The following is a 17,186-nucleotide window of genomic DNA, read 5'->3' on the forward strand; positions in this document are numbered from 1 at the left end:
GTAACATAATGATAAATAAAAGCACCTTGAAAGCCAGGATTTTCTCAAAAAAAAATTTTTTTTAAAGGACTATTTGACTGGCAGGGCATCCAAAGGGGCTAGAACTAGATAAAAGTCTGCCTAACAAGAACAGAGTTCAAGGTACTATAAAAACTAAACATGGTAGATGGAATCTATCCACTTAGGCAGGACAGAGTCACCTACACATATTTAATGACAAAATATTCAGAAGGAAGTCTCAGTATCAGGTTAATGCTGCACCGGAACACTGGCTACTAACTAGCTCTGCAAGGTAAGGGAAGTGTTAAGAACGAAGGACAGGAAGGCCAATACCAGATCATTCGGTAACCACCAGTTCATTCAGCAAATAAGTACTGAGAGCCATTAAGTGCCAGAGAATTGTGAACACAGATGTGAAAACTGCCTTTGCGAAGCTTATAACTTGATGGTGGAGAAAGGCAAATAAACAGTCAACTGGTGAGAGGGGAGGTTATTCAGCAGGTACATTTAAGAGGAAGGAGGAGGCCCAGTAGAAGAATCATAAAGAATGGCTACGCAAGGGAAATTATATCTACACTGAGACCAAGGAGTAGAATATAACTGGCAACATGTACAGAAGTCTAGAGATGAGAGAAACCAGACAGGTGAGCAGGGAAACCCAATTAGTATGTTAAAATCTAGAACAGCAAGTGCCTTATAAGGTAAAAGCTATATTAAAAACTTTGGGCTTCTTTTGAAAAGCAAAGAGGTATTATGAAATGAATTTATGCACAAAACTAAAAACTACTAGTCAGACTACAATACAAACAACAGATTAAATAAAAACTAAAAAAAAAAACAGGAAAACTAGACAGATTACATTTACCCAGAAAAGACATGGTAGGTGTATTAATGTTTAAAAATATATATATTAACAAATCGGTAGTCTGTTCCCTCTCTTCCAAAGAGAATTCTACCACTGCAATCTCAATTTTAAAAGCAATTTGATTTATTATGGAATAGACTGAGATACTAAGAAAAGAATTGATACATCAAGAACACAGGAGAGACTCAAGCTAAAACTCATAGAGAGTTGGTGTTTATTGTTTGGGAAGAGACTGGTTTAAGGAAGAGTCTGAGGGCTGCTGTCTACTGTGATGAGAAAGAATCAGAAAAATTTATGAACTGATAAAGAGAACTAAGTTTTGCTGTTCTATGAAACCACTTATTTTTCAAAAGAGCAAAGTAAAAACAAATGGTGTGTCCATTTTTTGTCAGTGCTGACGCTTGTGCTTCTTTGACTAACAAAGTTAAAAATGGACCATGAGAGAGCTGAACTTTATGCAGGTTACAGTGTCTGAATATGGAAGGTGTCAGTGAAATGAAGTGGATAAATTCAGGAAATATTCAATTAGGACAATGGGGAGAATCTGATGACACATAAGAGCAAAAGGAGAGAGAAAAAGAGCAGTTAATGAGAGCAAAGGCAGTCAGTGAAATAGTTAAAGGAGGAGTAAAAAGGTTTGGAGACAAGTTAACGAGTTCAATTTAAATTGGGTAACAAAAAAAAAAAAAGAAGAGAGATAGAATAGAACAAGCTATTAGATGAGATGGAATCAGAAAAATAATTCAGAGTAAGATAAGAAAAAGAAAGAACAGATAGGACAAACAAAACAAAAAGCAATATGGTACCTCAAAACACCAGTAATCAGATTAAATGCAACTGGTCTAAATGCATCAATTAGATTATCAGAGTGAAAAAGACCCAACTCTATGCTGTATAAGAAATCTTTATTTTTTTAAAGTTTATTTTTCAGAGAGAGTGAGCGAGTGCGCACAAGCAGGGTAAGGGCAGAGAGAGAGAGAATCCCAAGTGCCGGAGATGCAGAGCCCATACGGGGCCTGAACCCATAAACTGTGAGATCATGACCTGAGCTGAAATCAAGAGTCGATGCTTAAGGGACTGAACCACCCAGGCGCCCCTAAGAACTAACTTTAAATGTTAGGACTAAGAACAAGAGAAATATAATGAAGAAGCAAATTGTGATGTACAAAGAGGTGGCCCTAAACCACAGAAATGAGGAGCTTTGTTTAGTACAAGAAGGGAGCAAGAGGAAGGGTCTAGAAAAAAAAAAAAAAAATTCCTAATATTACAAGTAAGTGTGGTCCAGATACTAAGTTTAGGGTGTACAAGTAAGTGTCCTGAAGGTCTTTACAACCTGATTATACAAATTTTAATCATTAGAATGTATAATCTTTCTTCAAAGTCCACAACTTGGAAACACTGGCAGCTCTGAGCCTAAAATGTGTCAGCTTTATGGTTGTAACACTTTCCTACCACTTATATCCTCTTCCCTCTTCTGCCAGGTAGTACACAAAACACAATGACAGTCACAGGGGCGGGGGCGGCTACACCTTAGGAAACGTGTGTACTGCATCAAGTATGCATTTATAGGCCCTTAACAATTAACAAAGCCGGAGCGCCTGGGTGGCTCAGTTGGTTAAGCATCCGACTTCGACTCAGGTCATGATCTCACGGTTCATGGGTTCAAGCCCCGCATCGGGCTCTGGCCTGATGGCTCAGAGCCTGGAGCCTGCTTCTGATTCTGTGTCTCCCTCTCTCTCTGCTCCTCCCCTGCTCATGTTGTCTCTTTCTGTCTCTCAAAAATAAATAAATAAATGTAAAATAAATAAATAAATAAATAAATAAATAAATAAAGGCTTCCTCACCTCTTCCCCATTGCATTCCTATTTAATAAATTTAAGCTAAAATACTTTCAAATGTCTAATTTGTATCTCTTAAGACAGAAAGCTGAATATTCATGTTGCTTCCCTTCATAAATCTAACGCTGTGTTTGTTCCTTCATTCTTTAATGCCTACATTCTTTAAAATAGCAATGCAAAATGTTATTTGAATTTTACCAAATACATATTTCGGCCACTTTTTAAACTTTGAAATAAAAGTCTCAAACACTGTAAGAAGTTGTGCTAATTACAAGAAAGGTGGGAACAATATGATGAAGATCCAACATGCTTAGCATGTTATCTTTGTTTTATTCCTCTTTAGCAAAAGATGGTTTTTGCGAAAGAAAAGCGTAAAAATTATTTTTTTCGAGCTTTTACTTTGAGAAGACTGAAAAGTTCACATCCATGGTTGTAATTTGTTTCTCTTGGATCTAAACATACACCCACCCACTGGCTTCAGAAAACTGCTTGGACAGAAACCTGAGACAGTGATACTTCCTGGAATTTCAATTGAAAAAAAAAAAAAAAAGAAGAAGAAATTAAGAAAGAAAAAGTATCCTTTCCATGAAGGGATAACCAGTAGCAAATAATGCAAATGTTCTTTTAAATTAATGCCCATTGGTAAAAACCCATTCTTACACAAAAGATACATGCATTCATTCAACAGTTCTACAACTATTAAGAAGGTGATTTATAGAATGATTACCCCTCTCACACACTTGATACACAGTAAGATTCCATTGAACATGAAGCAAAATGTAGGAAAAATTTATTTACCCACAGTTTTGCAGGAACATTCTTAGTCCCCAAAATGCCTCCCCACTTCTCTTTGCTATTGACTGGCTGCCTCTCCATGTGAACCATCAGATTCTTAGGAACAAAGACTGCAATCTTACACCCATATCCCTAGAGCCTCACACAGTATTCGGCATATAGTAAGGTAGTCCAAGATCATAGATCTGATAAATGAGTACTTGGATCATATTCACTAGGTAGTATGCAGCTACAAACAAATCCCAGTAACCACAGAAACAGACTCAGTTCAGGAATCACTCCAGATCCTTTCCTCTCTCTTCATCCAAACTCACTTGGTTGTCCTTTCTCTGTATGTATTTCTAAGGCTGAAATGACCAGTTTTGAATTCTTAGTATCGGTTGGTCTTACTGTGAGCTTATCAACAGCTCAGCCTTACTCATCTTTGAATCTCCAGCTTAAAACACAGTAAGAGTGGGCCCAAATTTGTCTCATAATTGCAGTACAAATTCCAAAGAAAACTCCTTCCTTAAATCGTATTCCCAAACTTCAGATTTTGTAGTAAACACAATGTACTTCATTGGTAACAAGATTTATTATTGCAATTAAGTTAAATATTTGATCCTAGTCACCTTTATAAATAAATAGTACCTAAAGAGGAAAATTCATAGCACCAAATTTTACTGCACAGAAATACAAAATGAGGCCTCCTTGGGCAGCCTCTTTTAACAGACAGTAACAGTCACTAGAACAGATATACAGGGTAAATATATGTTCTCCATAAAATCTGACATGTAATATTTCTAATTTTTTCTTTAATGTTTATTTACTTTTGAGACAGGGAGAGACAGAGCATGAACAGGGGAGGGTCAGAGAGAGAGGGAGACACAGAATCTGAAACAGGCTGCAGGCTCTGAGCTGTCAGCACAGAGCCCGACGCGGGGCTTGAACTCACAGACTGCGAGATCATGACCTGAGCCGAAGTCAGACGTTTAACCGACTGAGCCACCCAGGCGCCCCTGACATGTAATATTTCTAAAACACAGATATCTGTAATTATGTCTCTTCTTTCAAAAACAAAAACAAAAACCAGTAATTTTTTTTTAAAGGCTTCCGGTGGTTCGGCAGGGAGAATGAATACCAAACTCTTCAGTAGGAGCTCCTAAGTTTAGCACTTGCTGGCTCCAATCCAGATCTTCAGCTTATCTTCTGCTTCCCATCTCCTAATCTCCGGCCCTACCAGCCCCCTCAACACAAAAGGAATCTTCACGCTTCCGTGTCCTCATTAATGCTGACTCTTCTCCGTCTAGACTGTCTACTTCCCGTGTCTATACTTAAAAGCTTAGGTTGGATTTTTTTTTTCTTCCAGGTATAAAGTTAAAAATAAGCAGTTTGCGAACAAAACCAACAATAGCTCTTTTACTGATTTTTAAGTCACAGGGTATGCAGAATAAAACATGAGGCTAGGGGGAGCCCAATCAAGTTATTTGGTAGTTTACTGGGTGCACACGCGCAAACACACACATGCACACGCGAGCGTGCTCACCAATCACAAGGCCATGAAAGAGAAGTCTGGTAGATGGCAAACCAACCCATCAGGCAGCCTCTAGCATTCTGATAGTACCCACTGACAGAGTAACCAGGATGCCAAGAGCAGTAAAGTCAGACTAAAATGGGTCAAGAGTAATGCAGTCCCTCCCCTGAGACAGCCCTGACATATACGTGGTGGGTGATGGCAATCCTCCCAGTGGGCAGAACCAGGGGCGGGAAGATCCAATCAGGACTCACCTGTCAAGGACAAGCTAGGTGTAATCACTACTGTTACTTATCTAATCACCTACCATATGATCCACACAACTGATGACCTACAGAATGTGATTTACAGCTGCTCAATGGAACAGGGCAGAGGGAGGTCTCAGGGAAGCCTGACCAACGGGGCTGACCACTGACATACAGGATGCACGGAAATGGGACCAGCGGAATGAATATCACTGGTAGACCCTGTTCTGAGGCAAGATCTTGCCTGTAGATGCAGTACATCAACAGTACACTCTGCCCTTGGTGAGGGAAGGACCTTCGTGATTGGACTCATAAAAGCTACACTGAACAGATACATGCACATTTACATATTGTGCTTAGACGCACAGAAAAGTATGTGTATATACATACCTATCAGACAAAAGGGTTGAAACGTAGTATTCCTGACAACTCAGCTGCCACACTCCACTTCCCCCCCACCACCCCCCCCCCCGCCCCCGTCACCATCTCCCTGACCTTTTCCTCCCACCAGAGTCAACCCCAGACTAAGGATGTTAACTAGTTCCATTCACACCATTTAGATTCAGCCATCATTTGCTGATCTTATCCTCATTCTCAATCCTTTCACATCTTCTCTCATTATCACCCCCTATAGTTCCAAGTTAACCATACTACGAACGTCAGAATTCAGTAAATGTGAGCCAACAAAACAGCACAGTTATAACAAGAAAATTTGTTTTTGTTGTATTATCTATATAGTCAAAATAAATATTCTTCTCATTGAACCCCAGAGTAATGAGAACAGGGGAGGAGATAGTTTTTCTCTTCTGGACAAGAGCTGGTCCCAGGTAGCTAACAATCAATCCCCTGGGGAGGGTTTTCCTTCTACTTTTACCTCTAACCCTATAGGAATATCCATATTAAGAAAGAGATCAGCTCTGACATGGAGTTTATTGTAACAGGGTCTGTCCTGTACCGGTTGTATATTTATCTTAAATACACACGCACACACACGCACACACACGTAATGGCATGACAAGGCTTGGTATCATTATAAAACAAGGCCACTGATGGCTAGACATATACAAACATGTAATCCCTGTGCACCTCTGCCCCAGATGACAGGAGTCGGGCTGCAGCAGAATCAGCTCTTGTTGGGAATCAGTGAGCCAGCTGTCCAGGAGGGGCCAGGGCTTATGTGATCAAATCTTCACTTGTTTCAAAGACTTCTTAACAGTTCTAATAAAGACTTGTTAGGCTTTTATGACCCTGGAGAACAACCAAAATGATCAGCCTCTCCCTTTCAGACACACATATCTTTAAGCAATAAATGTACACACTTCCTACTAATTGAGAACTTCCAACTGAGTCCATATAAATGAATGAATGCCCCATGGATTATTATTTCCCAAATTAAGTACTACCAGCTTAAGAATTTACAGAAACACATTCTCCATATTTTGCCAAGGGAAAAAAAGCAGCTTTAAAAGGATAAGGTTGTTGTTTTAACCCATGTGCACATATTTGCAGATAAAAGACAGGACATGCTCAGCCCAAATGATAATCCTAAATGTGGACAATGACAATTTTTTGCTTTATTTCTATTTTTTTATATTATCATGTTTTCTTCACTGCATATGTGTTACTATGATTAACAACAACAACAACAACAACAAAAAAGATTTAAGGGGCGCCTGGGTGGCTCAGTCAGTTAAGCATCTGACTTCGGCTCAGGTCACGATTTCACAGTTCGTGAGTTCAAGCCCCACGTCAGGCTCTGTGCCGACAGCTCAGAGCCTGGAGCCTGTTTTGGATTCTGTGTCTCCCTCTCTCTCTGCCCCTCCCCCGCTCATGCACTCTCTCTGTCTAGCAAAAATAAAAAAAATAAAATGTTAAAAAAAAAAAAGATTTAGATAGATTCAAGTCCATTAAAACAAACACTGTGAAGTTTTCTCCCTTTATTTCTGGACTCCTGCTTTAGCAGTTTTCAAGGCAGTGCAAAACAGGATGAATAAGTCCCTGCAAAATTATAATAAACTGGTACCATGCCATGTGGTATAGATTAACCTAAAACAGAGGTACATTCATACTATCCGTCTTTGAGCTTGGCACTGGTATACAAGAAATTACTAGACTCTAAGAGGCACACGCTTTCAGACACGGTTACATCAGAGGCCTTTTTTTTTTTTTAAGTCAGATTTTAACTGGATTTAAAAGAATGAGAGGAATTTCCTGGATTTTATCAAGCCAGTTTCCCAACAGATTTTCACCCACACTTCTTAATACAAGGATTAAAGCCACTTAGCAAATTAGAGCTCATTCTTGCCACTCAAAATGCTATTAAGAACATATAAATTAAGAGATCTTTGAAAAACAATACACATCAACAAAAGGCTTAGAGCTCCTGCTCAGAATTTGTTGTTGTAACAGTTTCCTATAAAGTCGGTTGAAAAGCATCAAACATACGAGGGCCTAAGCGCAGGCGGGATCTACTTTCGGACCACACAGCACTAGGGAGAGATGGGGAACACAGATCTACACTCGATGGAGAAAGAGCCTTTCTTGTTTTGTTATCATAGGACAAGTATCACTGTCAAGTCTTCACCACAACTTCATTAAAATACCAAGCCATATATACGCACAATTTAACACAGCACAAGGAGGACAGGGACAGATTTTTCAGAACTGCAAAATGGCATCTGCAGAATGTCTCCAAGGAACGACAAAGGCACTTCTTTGGCCCTGACAAAGAGAACAATGTTTCCACTTGGACACTACAAGACTATTGCATTTCAGAGTGGGGGGTGTGGGGGGGGGGGAGGCAATAAAAATTAACACAAAACAGAACTGAACGAGCAGAAGGACAGCCTGTAGGGAAGAATTAAAAGAAAGTATTGAGGATACAAGTTTCACTCATTACAGTGCACAAAAGTAAGAGTCCTTATGGTTTTAAAAACTGGGGAATTTCAAACATTAACTTTGAAAAGAAAACTTACAACTAAAAAAACTCAGGGGGCGCCTGGGTGGCTCAGCTGGTTAAGCATCCGACTTCAGCTCAGGTCATGATCTCAGTTCGTGAGTTCCAGCCCTGCATCGGGCTCTGTGTGGACAGCTCAGAGCCTGGAGCCTGCTTCAGATTCTGTGTCTTCCTCTCTCTCTGCCCCTCCCCCACTCACACTCTGTCTCTCAAAAATAAGCGTTAAAAAAACTTTAAAAAAAAAAAAAAACTCAGAACATAAAACTACTTATCTCACCAAATCAACCAAGTTTTTTAGGTTCATAAACACTGTGCTTCTATAATTCACGTTGCTTAAAAGGCAGCTTATAAATAAGCTACACGTATTTAATTTCTCATGACCACTCTGAGAAATATAGTATCAACACCTCCATTTTACAGATAAGGAAAGGGACTATCAGGCAGATCTAATCTCAATTCCAACTCCCTCACTTATTAGAGCAAGGACTTTTGAGTTTCTTTCCAAGACACTTTTACCTTGATTTTCAGGACTATCAACATCAAAGAACAGTCACAAAGATTAAAAACAAACTATTGTCCAAAATGGGAGAATATATTTCCTAAATATATATATATACACATATATATATATATATATATTTCCTAAAATACATACTACAATGGAACTAGAAGCTTAATAAATTAAGGGTGGGGAAATGAGGATATACCTACGTTTAATCAACCAAATAACATTTTCTAAACACTGTTAAGAGACAGGTTTAAGAAACACCTTCAGGGGAAACACACACACACACACACACACACACACACACTCATCTGATGAGTGCCAAGGGCCAGGATTAATTATAAAAAGTGAGTATGTGAACACACTGGATGAAGAAAGATCATAATCAGGGCTTTATGCTATTCCTCTTTCACTTGAAGTGTATGTACTTTATCTGCAGTAGATAGTACCCTAGACAACTTGATGCTTTTGTATCGTGGAAAAAACAGTTAAAATTATGAACAGCACACTCTGATTAAAATAAGTAGAACTGTACATATTTTACCAACAGGTAAATTTTTCTCATAACTATTTCTTCCCCATAAATTGTTAGCCCTACTTTGAACCTCTACACAACCTCAGTAACTGCAGAAAGAAAACCCAAATTCTTCCACACGAAATGCAGAGTCCCTAGACTCTGGCTGGACCCTCCTTTCCAGCCTTTCTGCTGAGTTCTGCCCATGAAGAAGGGTATTGTTAAGAGAAACGCCACTCCAATTTGCAGGCTCACTCCGTCAGCCCCTTCTCAAGGGTCAACGGCATGCCTATCATCTCCCCTATCATGGGGCCAAGTCCAGCTACCATGCTAGGACCTGGCCAAAGACCTCCCTGCCACTCCCAGCTCAATGTCACCCCATCCCTCCCCCTTTTCTCTCAGCCCTTTCCACAGTCTGGGCCCTATGCCCACCTTTCACCTACTAAATACATCTGTTACTCCTCTCTGTACCCTCCACAGCAAAAAACACACCCCTTTGCACAAACTTATGCTTAGTGCATTTGGATAGAAAGAAATGAGGTTGGAAGAAAATACCTTTAAGAAACTTAAGCACCGATTTTTTTTCTCCAAACAGTTCTAGGCATCATGAACTTATTTTTCTATTATCCAACATAATCACCTTAACGATTCAATAAAGTAAGCCTAATATTAAACAGCAGTCTACTGGTATATTATTTTGGCACATTTATAATGAGAAACCTCATGCCATCTTTTAAGATTCATATTAGCAAAGTGTAAGGAACATAGGATTTACTATCTTCAGTCTGCATGATTGGTTCTCATGGATTTAAGACTGACCTAAAGGCTATTATCTTCAAAAAGGTATTAAATTCTACGAAAAACAAAAAAAAATGGTTCCAAAGTAACTCCTTTGACAACATATTTTCGGCTATACGGTCCTCCTGAACAGTATCATTTTAGATAGGGGAAGGACCCAAAAGAATTTAGCCAATCCTTTATATCACAGACACTAGAGAATCTAAGAAATTTTAAACCGAGCAACGTGACTGAGGAATCTTCTTAGAATATCCTGGGCAAAGGCAGAAATCTAACCTCCTGGCAAAGGAGATCTGCCAGGCGTTTCTCATTTGCATTAACCTGTTAAATCAACCAGGTGATGAGCTCATGTTTCTGAATGAATTTGCCGCTCAGCATTTTCTCAAAAGCTTTATTTTTCCCCACTTTCCTCTTGGTATCTTCTCCCACCACTCTTCACACTGCTGAGCTCCCACTTCCCTACAGGTGTAAAAATTGTATGCAACTGTTGAATAGTAATTAAAACACAACAGCCACAGGCGTTGTTACTATAATCTCTCCTTCAGGCGTGGCGTTCATCTGATGGAAGGATGGAGGGCCTTCCTGCCCCCGTTCCAGTCTGCCGTGATCCAGGAATCACGGCAGAATGCAGGGACAAGCAATGGCTGGGAGAGTGGAGGGGCACCTGTCCAGGAAAGCAGCAGCTGTGGCTGTCAGAACGGAGGCAGACGACCAGGAATTCACTATTTTATTCTTCTGGAACACATACATATAATCGTGTAACGGTTATACAGAACTTTTAGAATACGGCTATATAAATACAATGTAAGCCTGTCTTCCAGGAAACCTGGCCAACCCAAATACCGCACGCCCAAATCTGGACCCTATCTGCGCTGGCTCCTCACTGGTCTTCACTCTCTACTTACTTCTGCTGCATGACAGCACCGTCGGAGATAGAAGTCCCGGATATTCGTTCCGTTCTAGGAGAATGGCACTGAAATAACAAATACCACTACCCTCTTGCGGTCAAAACAGAGCATCCAAAAGAAAAACACCAACTCACATTTACTGGTAATGTTTTCACTGGGTAATCACAGAGCTCTCCAGAACTCACACCTGCAGCCCAGGTCTGCAATCAGCGCCACCACCTTGCTCATTGGCACCGCACAATCCAAGGACACCTGGATTAGGATAAACGCCTTAAGTAGCAGTGCTGACACAATTCAGTTCCTAATGCTTATGTCACAGGGGGCCCAGCCCGGGTCAGAAAATAATACGACCGATACGAGAACCCAACAGTAAACAGAAGTATCTTTAGGAAGCAGAAGTCCTTTTCCAATCATAAAATTCCCAAGTTATTTTACTCCTTTTGCAGAGCCAAACCGAAACAGGTGGAAAATAATTCCAAAAGGCCTCAGGGGTATGCAGATCCATTATTTTTTCAATATGACAAAAAAAAAAAAAAAGACTCCAAGAGAAAGATCACACTCTAGCAACACATGAAACTTTCTGCACAAGTGCATTGCCTCCATGCAGCTCTTTCAGGGAAAGGTGCAGACATGTGTGCGCACACACACCACACAATGGATACTTGCTCCGTAAAGCGGTGGTGTGGCTGTTTTCCTGTGCATTTCCTGGAATTGGTCTCCTTTTGTATCAAATCTGTGTCCTGACACTTTTCTACCGTGAACAAGTCAACAAGGAGACGGGGAGGGCTCCAAAGCCTATTCTAAGGCAAACAGCTTACTGAGACAGGAAAAGGGCAAGCGGTGGATCAAAAAAGAGATTCTTTATATTAAACTAACTTTTTGGCACAACACTAGAGAATAAATTAAGTACAGTATTATAAGAAACATCGAGGACCATCGGGAGAAAAAAGATTTTTCTTTAGTTCTGCGTCTTCCTACTTTAGCCACCCAGGCTGTTCCCATCCTATTTCTCCAGCACCCAAGCTGTCATCTCTAGTCTAGTTCCCCACCCACCCCAATCATTTGGAAAACTTCTGGAAAAGCACTAAAAGTATAATCAACTTCGCCAAATGACATTCACATTCTGTCCCCACCCTAATACTTGGCTATCTATCCTTATTTCGCGATCTCTTTCCACTCTTTCTGTCATCCTGCCCCCACCTACAAATATATCCTAGTAACTGTTATTTCCTTTCTTCCGCACTCCCTATTCCTGAGATTTTCTACACTAAATTTCTTCATCCCCTTCAGTCTGCCTTCAATTCTTCCCTCCAGATGCAGAGAGCCAAGATGTACAAAACCATTAAGTCTTCAAGACACAGACAGAATTTAATATGCTAGGGACTTTTGGTGGAGGAATTTTTCCAAGGAAAACAGAAACGAAGGATTCTCCCTCACCTATTTTTCAGACCTCCCTCCTATCTCACTAAAGTCCCTGCAGCTGTTTTACAGTTTGCTCTAGACTGACTAAGGTCAAGCAGAGGTGAGGGCGAGTCTGAGACTGGGTGCACCAGGACATCGTCTGAAGCCCTAACTGCCTCAGAAAGGACACGGAACTGACTACCTGTTGACCCAAACCGACGGGCAAATCATGCTAGACTTGTTTCCTTCTGCAGAGATATTCCTGAGCACAACAGCTCACAGAGGTGGAAAAACAAAGCCACGTGCCCTGATTTGCCCCAAGTGTGCTCAGCACCTTTTTAACAAGTCAGAGTAACAACAGCGAACCAGGAGCTGCTGTGCTAGAACCAGGAAGACAAAGTGAGGGGACAGAGAGAGGCAGGAAGGAAGGGGATGCTAGGACAAACTCCCCATCCCTGAGAAGCTGATAAACTAGACACTAACACACACAACCCCCCGGGAAGTTACCATTCATCAAATACTCAAATGTCAAGAAAACACTAGAAAAAAATGCCAGAAGACTGTGTGAGCAACTGCCAAAGGAATGATACGGCCTAAGAATTCCTATAGGGATTCGGGGGGGGGGGGGGGGGGGGGGAGGCAAATATATTCCAGAGTGGAAGAAATTTGGCATAGGAGAAGATAATTAATAGTTGGGCAAAACCGCTAAAATGTTTTCAGAGATTTATTGGTTTTAACACAGCGGAAAAGAAAACCTTCCAATATACTGATGCTTATTCTATCTAAATGTAAAACATACATTTTTAACTTCCACTCCTTTCAGGTTCACATCAAATGGCCCTAAAATAGCAGCAATTCAGCCACATCATAATGGTTTTCAAACCACTCCAAATTACTTGGGGCAAATTAACTGTGTGTCTGGGCAGTTTCAAGGTTTCAGGGTTTTCATACTCAAGGTTCTAGTGAAATGAATTTAACTCTCTAGGGCAACGATCTCTAATTTATCCTAGAGGCTAATACTTCACAAATTCTCGCCAGTAAAGTGAAATAGGCAGAGTGTAGGAAGTAAACTGGAACAGGCAGTGGTTAACCAGTTCCAACGCCGGTTCTGAAAGTAACAACTTCAAGCAAGTCATTTAATGTCACTTTACTAAATTTCCTCATCTATAAAGACCTGAGGATAGATTAATTCTCTCTTAAAGTGCCTTGCGGTTCTGAAATCCCACATTTAAAAAAATTACTTTGACAGGGCAAACAGCACACAAAATAAAGTTGAGTGAAAGTGGACATCAAAACCAAATATATAGTATGAGCCCTGCTTTGTGAAATGCATACAAGTACATTTACTGAAGCATTCATTCTATAAGCTATGAATGTAGGGTACAAGAATAAAAACCACATACTATTAATAAGTGATTGTGTCTGAAAGGGAGAATAAAGCTTTTATTATTTATGGTTCTCCATATTCCAAATTTTATTCAACATGCAAGTTTACCATTAAAAAGATTCAATCCCTTGAATCCAGGCTTGACATTTGGAATCCAAGCACTTTGGCCTCTATGAAATATGCTGAAAATCAGAGTTCTCTTAGCAACACTATAGTCCAGTCTTCAACAAGGAGGGGGAAGAGAGGGGTGGAAACCTTCAACTTTGTTCTTCCACAGCTACTTTTCTCATCTAGTTTGAAGCCCCTCCTCTGTCCCCACCCTTCCCCAGAAAAATCTCTTGGGAGTGATTGAACGCAAGTAACCTAAAACTGGAATTTCTGGGACGGTGTGCTTTTCAAAAAGCACTGGATTTCCATCTACCTCTACACACCCATACACACACACACACACACACACACAGAATTGAATTTCATACTTATTTTTTGCAAAAAAAACCTCACAGTAGTACTTAAGTGTTCTTTTTAAAAAGGGCGCAGGGGGCACAAGGCAGGGGCAGGCTATGTAGGAAAAAAGAATGATGTGGCACCCAAGGAGGTGACATCACTACCAGCCATGGCTCTGAATAGTCTCTGGAAAACAAGCTGTAGCTAGAATCCCTTAGCCCACCTAACACTATTTAACAAAAACATAGTCCTTCCTAGGCCCAGAAAACCTTACTCACACATGACTGCTCTTCTTTAGAAACCCTAAACTCAACTATTCAGCTTTAAATGTTTTGTAGAACACAGCATCAAATATGTTAGGACCATTTTTAGAAAGCTAAACTTTAGCTGCTCTAAATTTTATTTAATATCTGGCAGGCCTGAGAAGAACTAATTCTGCACTCTGCCTATAGGCAGGATATAGGGACTCCCAACTCACGGCAGGAGCCAGTCATTGGCTTGGAAAAAAGAACCCTACATACACCCCAACTCCAAATGGAGGGAAGACTTGGTTGCGAAAGGGGTGGGCACAGTGGGGAATGAGAGATGTCAAAAGTGAAATTGAGGGGTGCTTGAGGGGCTCAGTAGGTTAAGTGTCCAACTCTTGATTTCAGCTCAGGTCATGATTTCATGGTTCGTGGGTCTGAGCCCCATGTCAGGTTCTGTGCTGGCAATGCAGAGCCTGCTTGGGATTCTCTCTCGCGCTCTCAAAATAAGTAATTTTTTTAAAGTGAAAGTGAGGGGCACTTGGCTGGCTCAGTCAGTGGAGCATGTGACTCCTGATCTCAGGGTTGTGAGTTCAAACCCCACACTGTGTGTACTTTTTTTAAAAGTAAAATTAAAAAAAAACAAAAAAAGGAAAATTGAGAGGTGAGCCTCAATAAGAAAATACAATGCCAGGCTACTCATACAGATAAACATAAAATAATGTAGGTAGAATGACGGTTTCTAACATAAACACTAAGTTAAATGTTAGCTATTATTGCCTTGCCCCACAGCAACAGTCATTAAGGAAATACTAACTCCCCAAGCCTACTTATGAAGGTCCAATTAATCTATAATGCACCTGAAAGTACTTGAAAATGTAACGGCAAGTTTTAACAATGCTAAGGGAAACACACAACAAGGAATTGCAACTGCAACACATTTGCTCTTCAGGAGGAATAAGTCGGCCCCTTCCATTCACAGTAGAAAGCAGCCAGTGAAGAATCCCTATGCGGCCACTCCTCCAGCAAGGGGCCAACCCAGAGACGGGGTACCTGACAAGAGGCTGGGGTAAGAACTCTGGGAGACAGCGCATGAAGTGCTACAGGAACTGGGCCTTGGCCCAATCTCCCGACTCCCCAGTCCACGAGGGCCCGGGCACCTTTCCATCCCTGTTGAAGAGCCCCAGAAAGTAGTCTCCTGCTCCCCACTGCCAACGCCTGACCAACGTCCCGTATGAAGGCGTGCTAGACACTCTGCCTCCCAGGGTCAGTCCAGAAAGCAACACAAGGCCTTGCAACTTATTACCATGATTTTACTACTCAGAACAACGGGGAGGTGGCCAAGGGAAGTCTAAATATGCTTGCCTGTTTTCACTTAACATTCGAAAGGCAAAGCCAAAAATCACACTCAAATGCTAATGCTAGTATTTTTGCATTTGTAAAAAAAAAAAAAAAAAAAAAAAAAATCAAGACAGCAGGAGGAAGGTTCCAGAACTTCTACCTTGCAATTCCTAAGTGTGTCTACTTGATTTTTTTTTAGAGTTGTTACCCTCACAACCCTCTAAAAATTTTCAATTTTCTATTGCTGATTATGTGTTTTATGGTTGATCCATCACTGTCAAAGTTGCTGAAACCTCTCTCCATGTGACCTCAAAGCACATCAAAAGTCTTACAAGACTCAGTTCTTACAGATCTTAGCAATAACCCAAACTCTGGTATTTCCCTAATCTAGTTCTCAGTCTGACAGTGAAGGGGCAGAGACCCAGTGTTGAACCAGAAGCTCACCCAAGATCTGAGCCATACTTTTCTCCACCAGCCCACAATGTTTAAGGTCTTTTCTAGGGAAGAGGGGAGCTGAATCCCAAACCTTCCCATGTATAATGCATTTCAAATTGAAGTCATTTTTATTACCATACTCCTACTGCTTGTTATAATGTGCAAAGCAGTGTGTGAGTGTGTGTGTGTGTGTGTTCCATTCCTACTTAAAAAGCAAATCTCAATGACCCTGCCCTCCTCACCATCTCAGCTACCCATTCCCACGGTCATACCCCAAGCACTGGCTTTCAATTTTGTCCAAATGTGACCCAGAGTAAAATATTTCCTTCCCAGCCCAGTTTGCAAATACAATGTAAACACACCCAGTTTTAATGGAAACAAAGTTCTCAAATGACTATGCATGATCCATTCTGATCCAGACCTAAACTCAGGCCAATTGTGCTAAATCCAGACCCAACCCCTGGGTTCAGGGAGCCCTCTCTCTCTACCAGTGGATTTCCTCAACCACAAAAAAAGGCACCTCTTTCCTCCCACTTCCCCCTCTTCCAAAGGGGAAGCTTTGTGCAGGGGCAGTATCATGGCCCTTGAAGCTGATCTGAGACACGATTATTACTAATTGAAAACTTTTCCCAAAAAGGGAAAACTCTTTAATTCACGTAAAAATTATGCACAGTTTAGGGGCGCCTGGGTGGTTAAGTCGGTTAAGCATCCAACTTCGGCTCAGGTCATGATCTCACAGTTCCTGGGTTCGAGCTCCGCATCGGGCTCTGTGCTGACAGCTAGGAGCCTGGAGCCTGCTTCGGATTCTTTGTTTCCCCCTCTGTCTGCCCCTCACCTGCTCATGCTCTGTCTCTCTCAATAATAAATAAACGTTAAAAAGAAAAAACTTAAAAAAAAAATTCCACACAGGTTAGATAAGACCCTGAGTCTCATGTTGATTCTTTTTCATATTCTAAATACCAGTCATAGCCTTCTAAAATGATTTCTTGAAAAATC

The 17,186-nt window shown here is 40.9% G+C and overlaps 1 protein-coding gene and 1 pseudogene across 11 annotated transcripts in view; one reads left to right on the forward strand and one right to left on the reverse strand.

The window, feature by feature from the left end:
* The window catches only part of EPB41L2 (erythrocyte membrane protein band 4.1 like 2), a 219,662-nt gene that overhangs the window by 151,043 nt on the left and 51,433 nt on the right, over positions 1-17,186 (reverse strand). The gene's annotated exons all lie outside the window — the stretch shown is intronic.
* On the forward strand, positions 16,746-16,865 carry LOC125166965 (uncharacterized; annotated as a pseudogene).

This window comes from Prionailurus viverrinus, chromosome B2, assembly GCF_022837055.1.
Source record: "Prionailurus viverrinus isolate Anna chromosome B2, UM_Priviv_1.0, whole genome shotgun sequence".
In the NCBI taxonomy this organism is placed as follows: domain Eukaryota; kingdom Metazoa; phylum Chordata; class Mammalia; order Carnivora; family Felidae; genus Prionailurus; species Prionailurus viverrinus.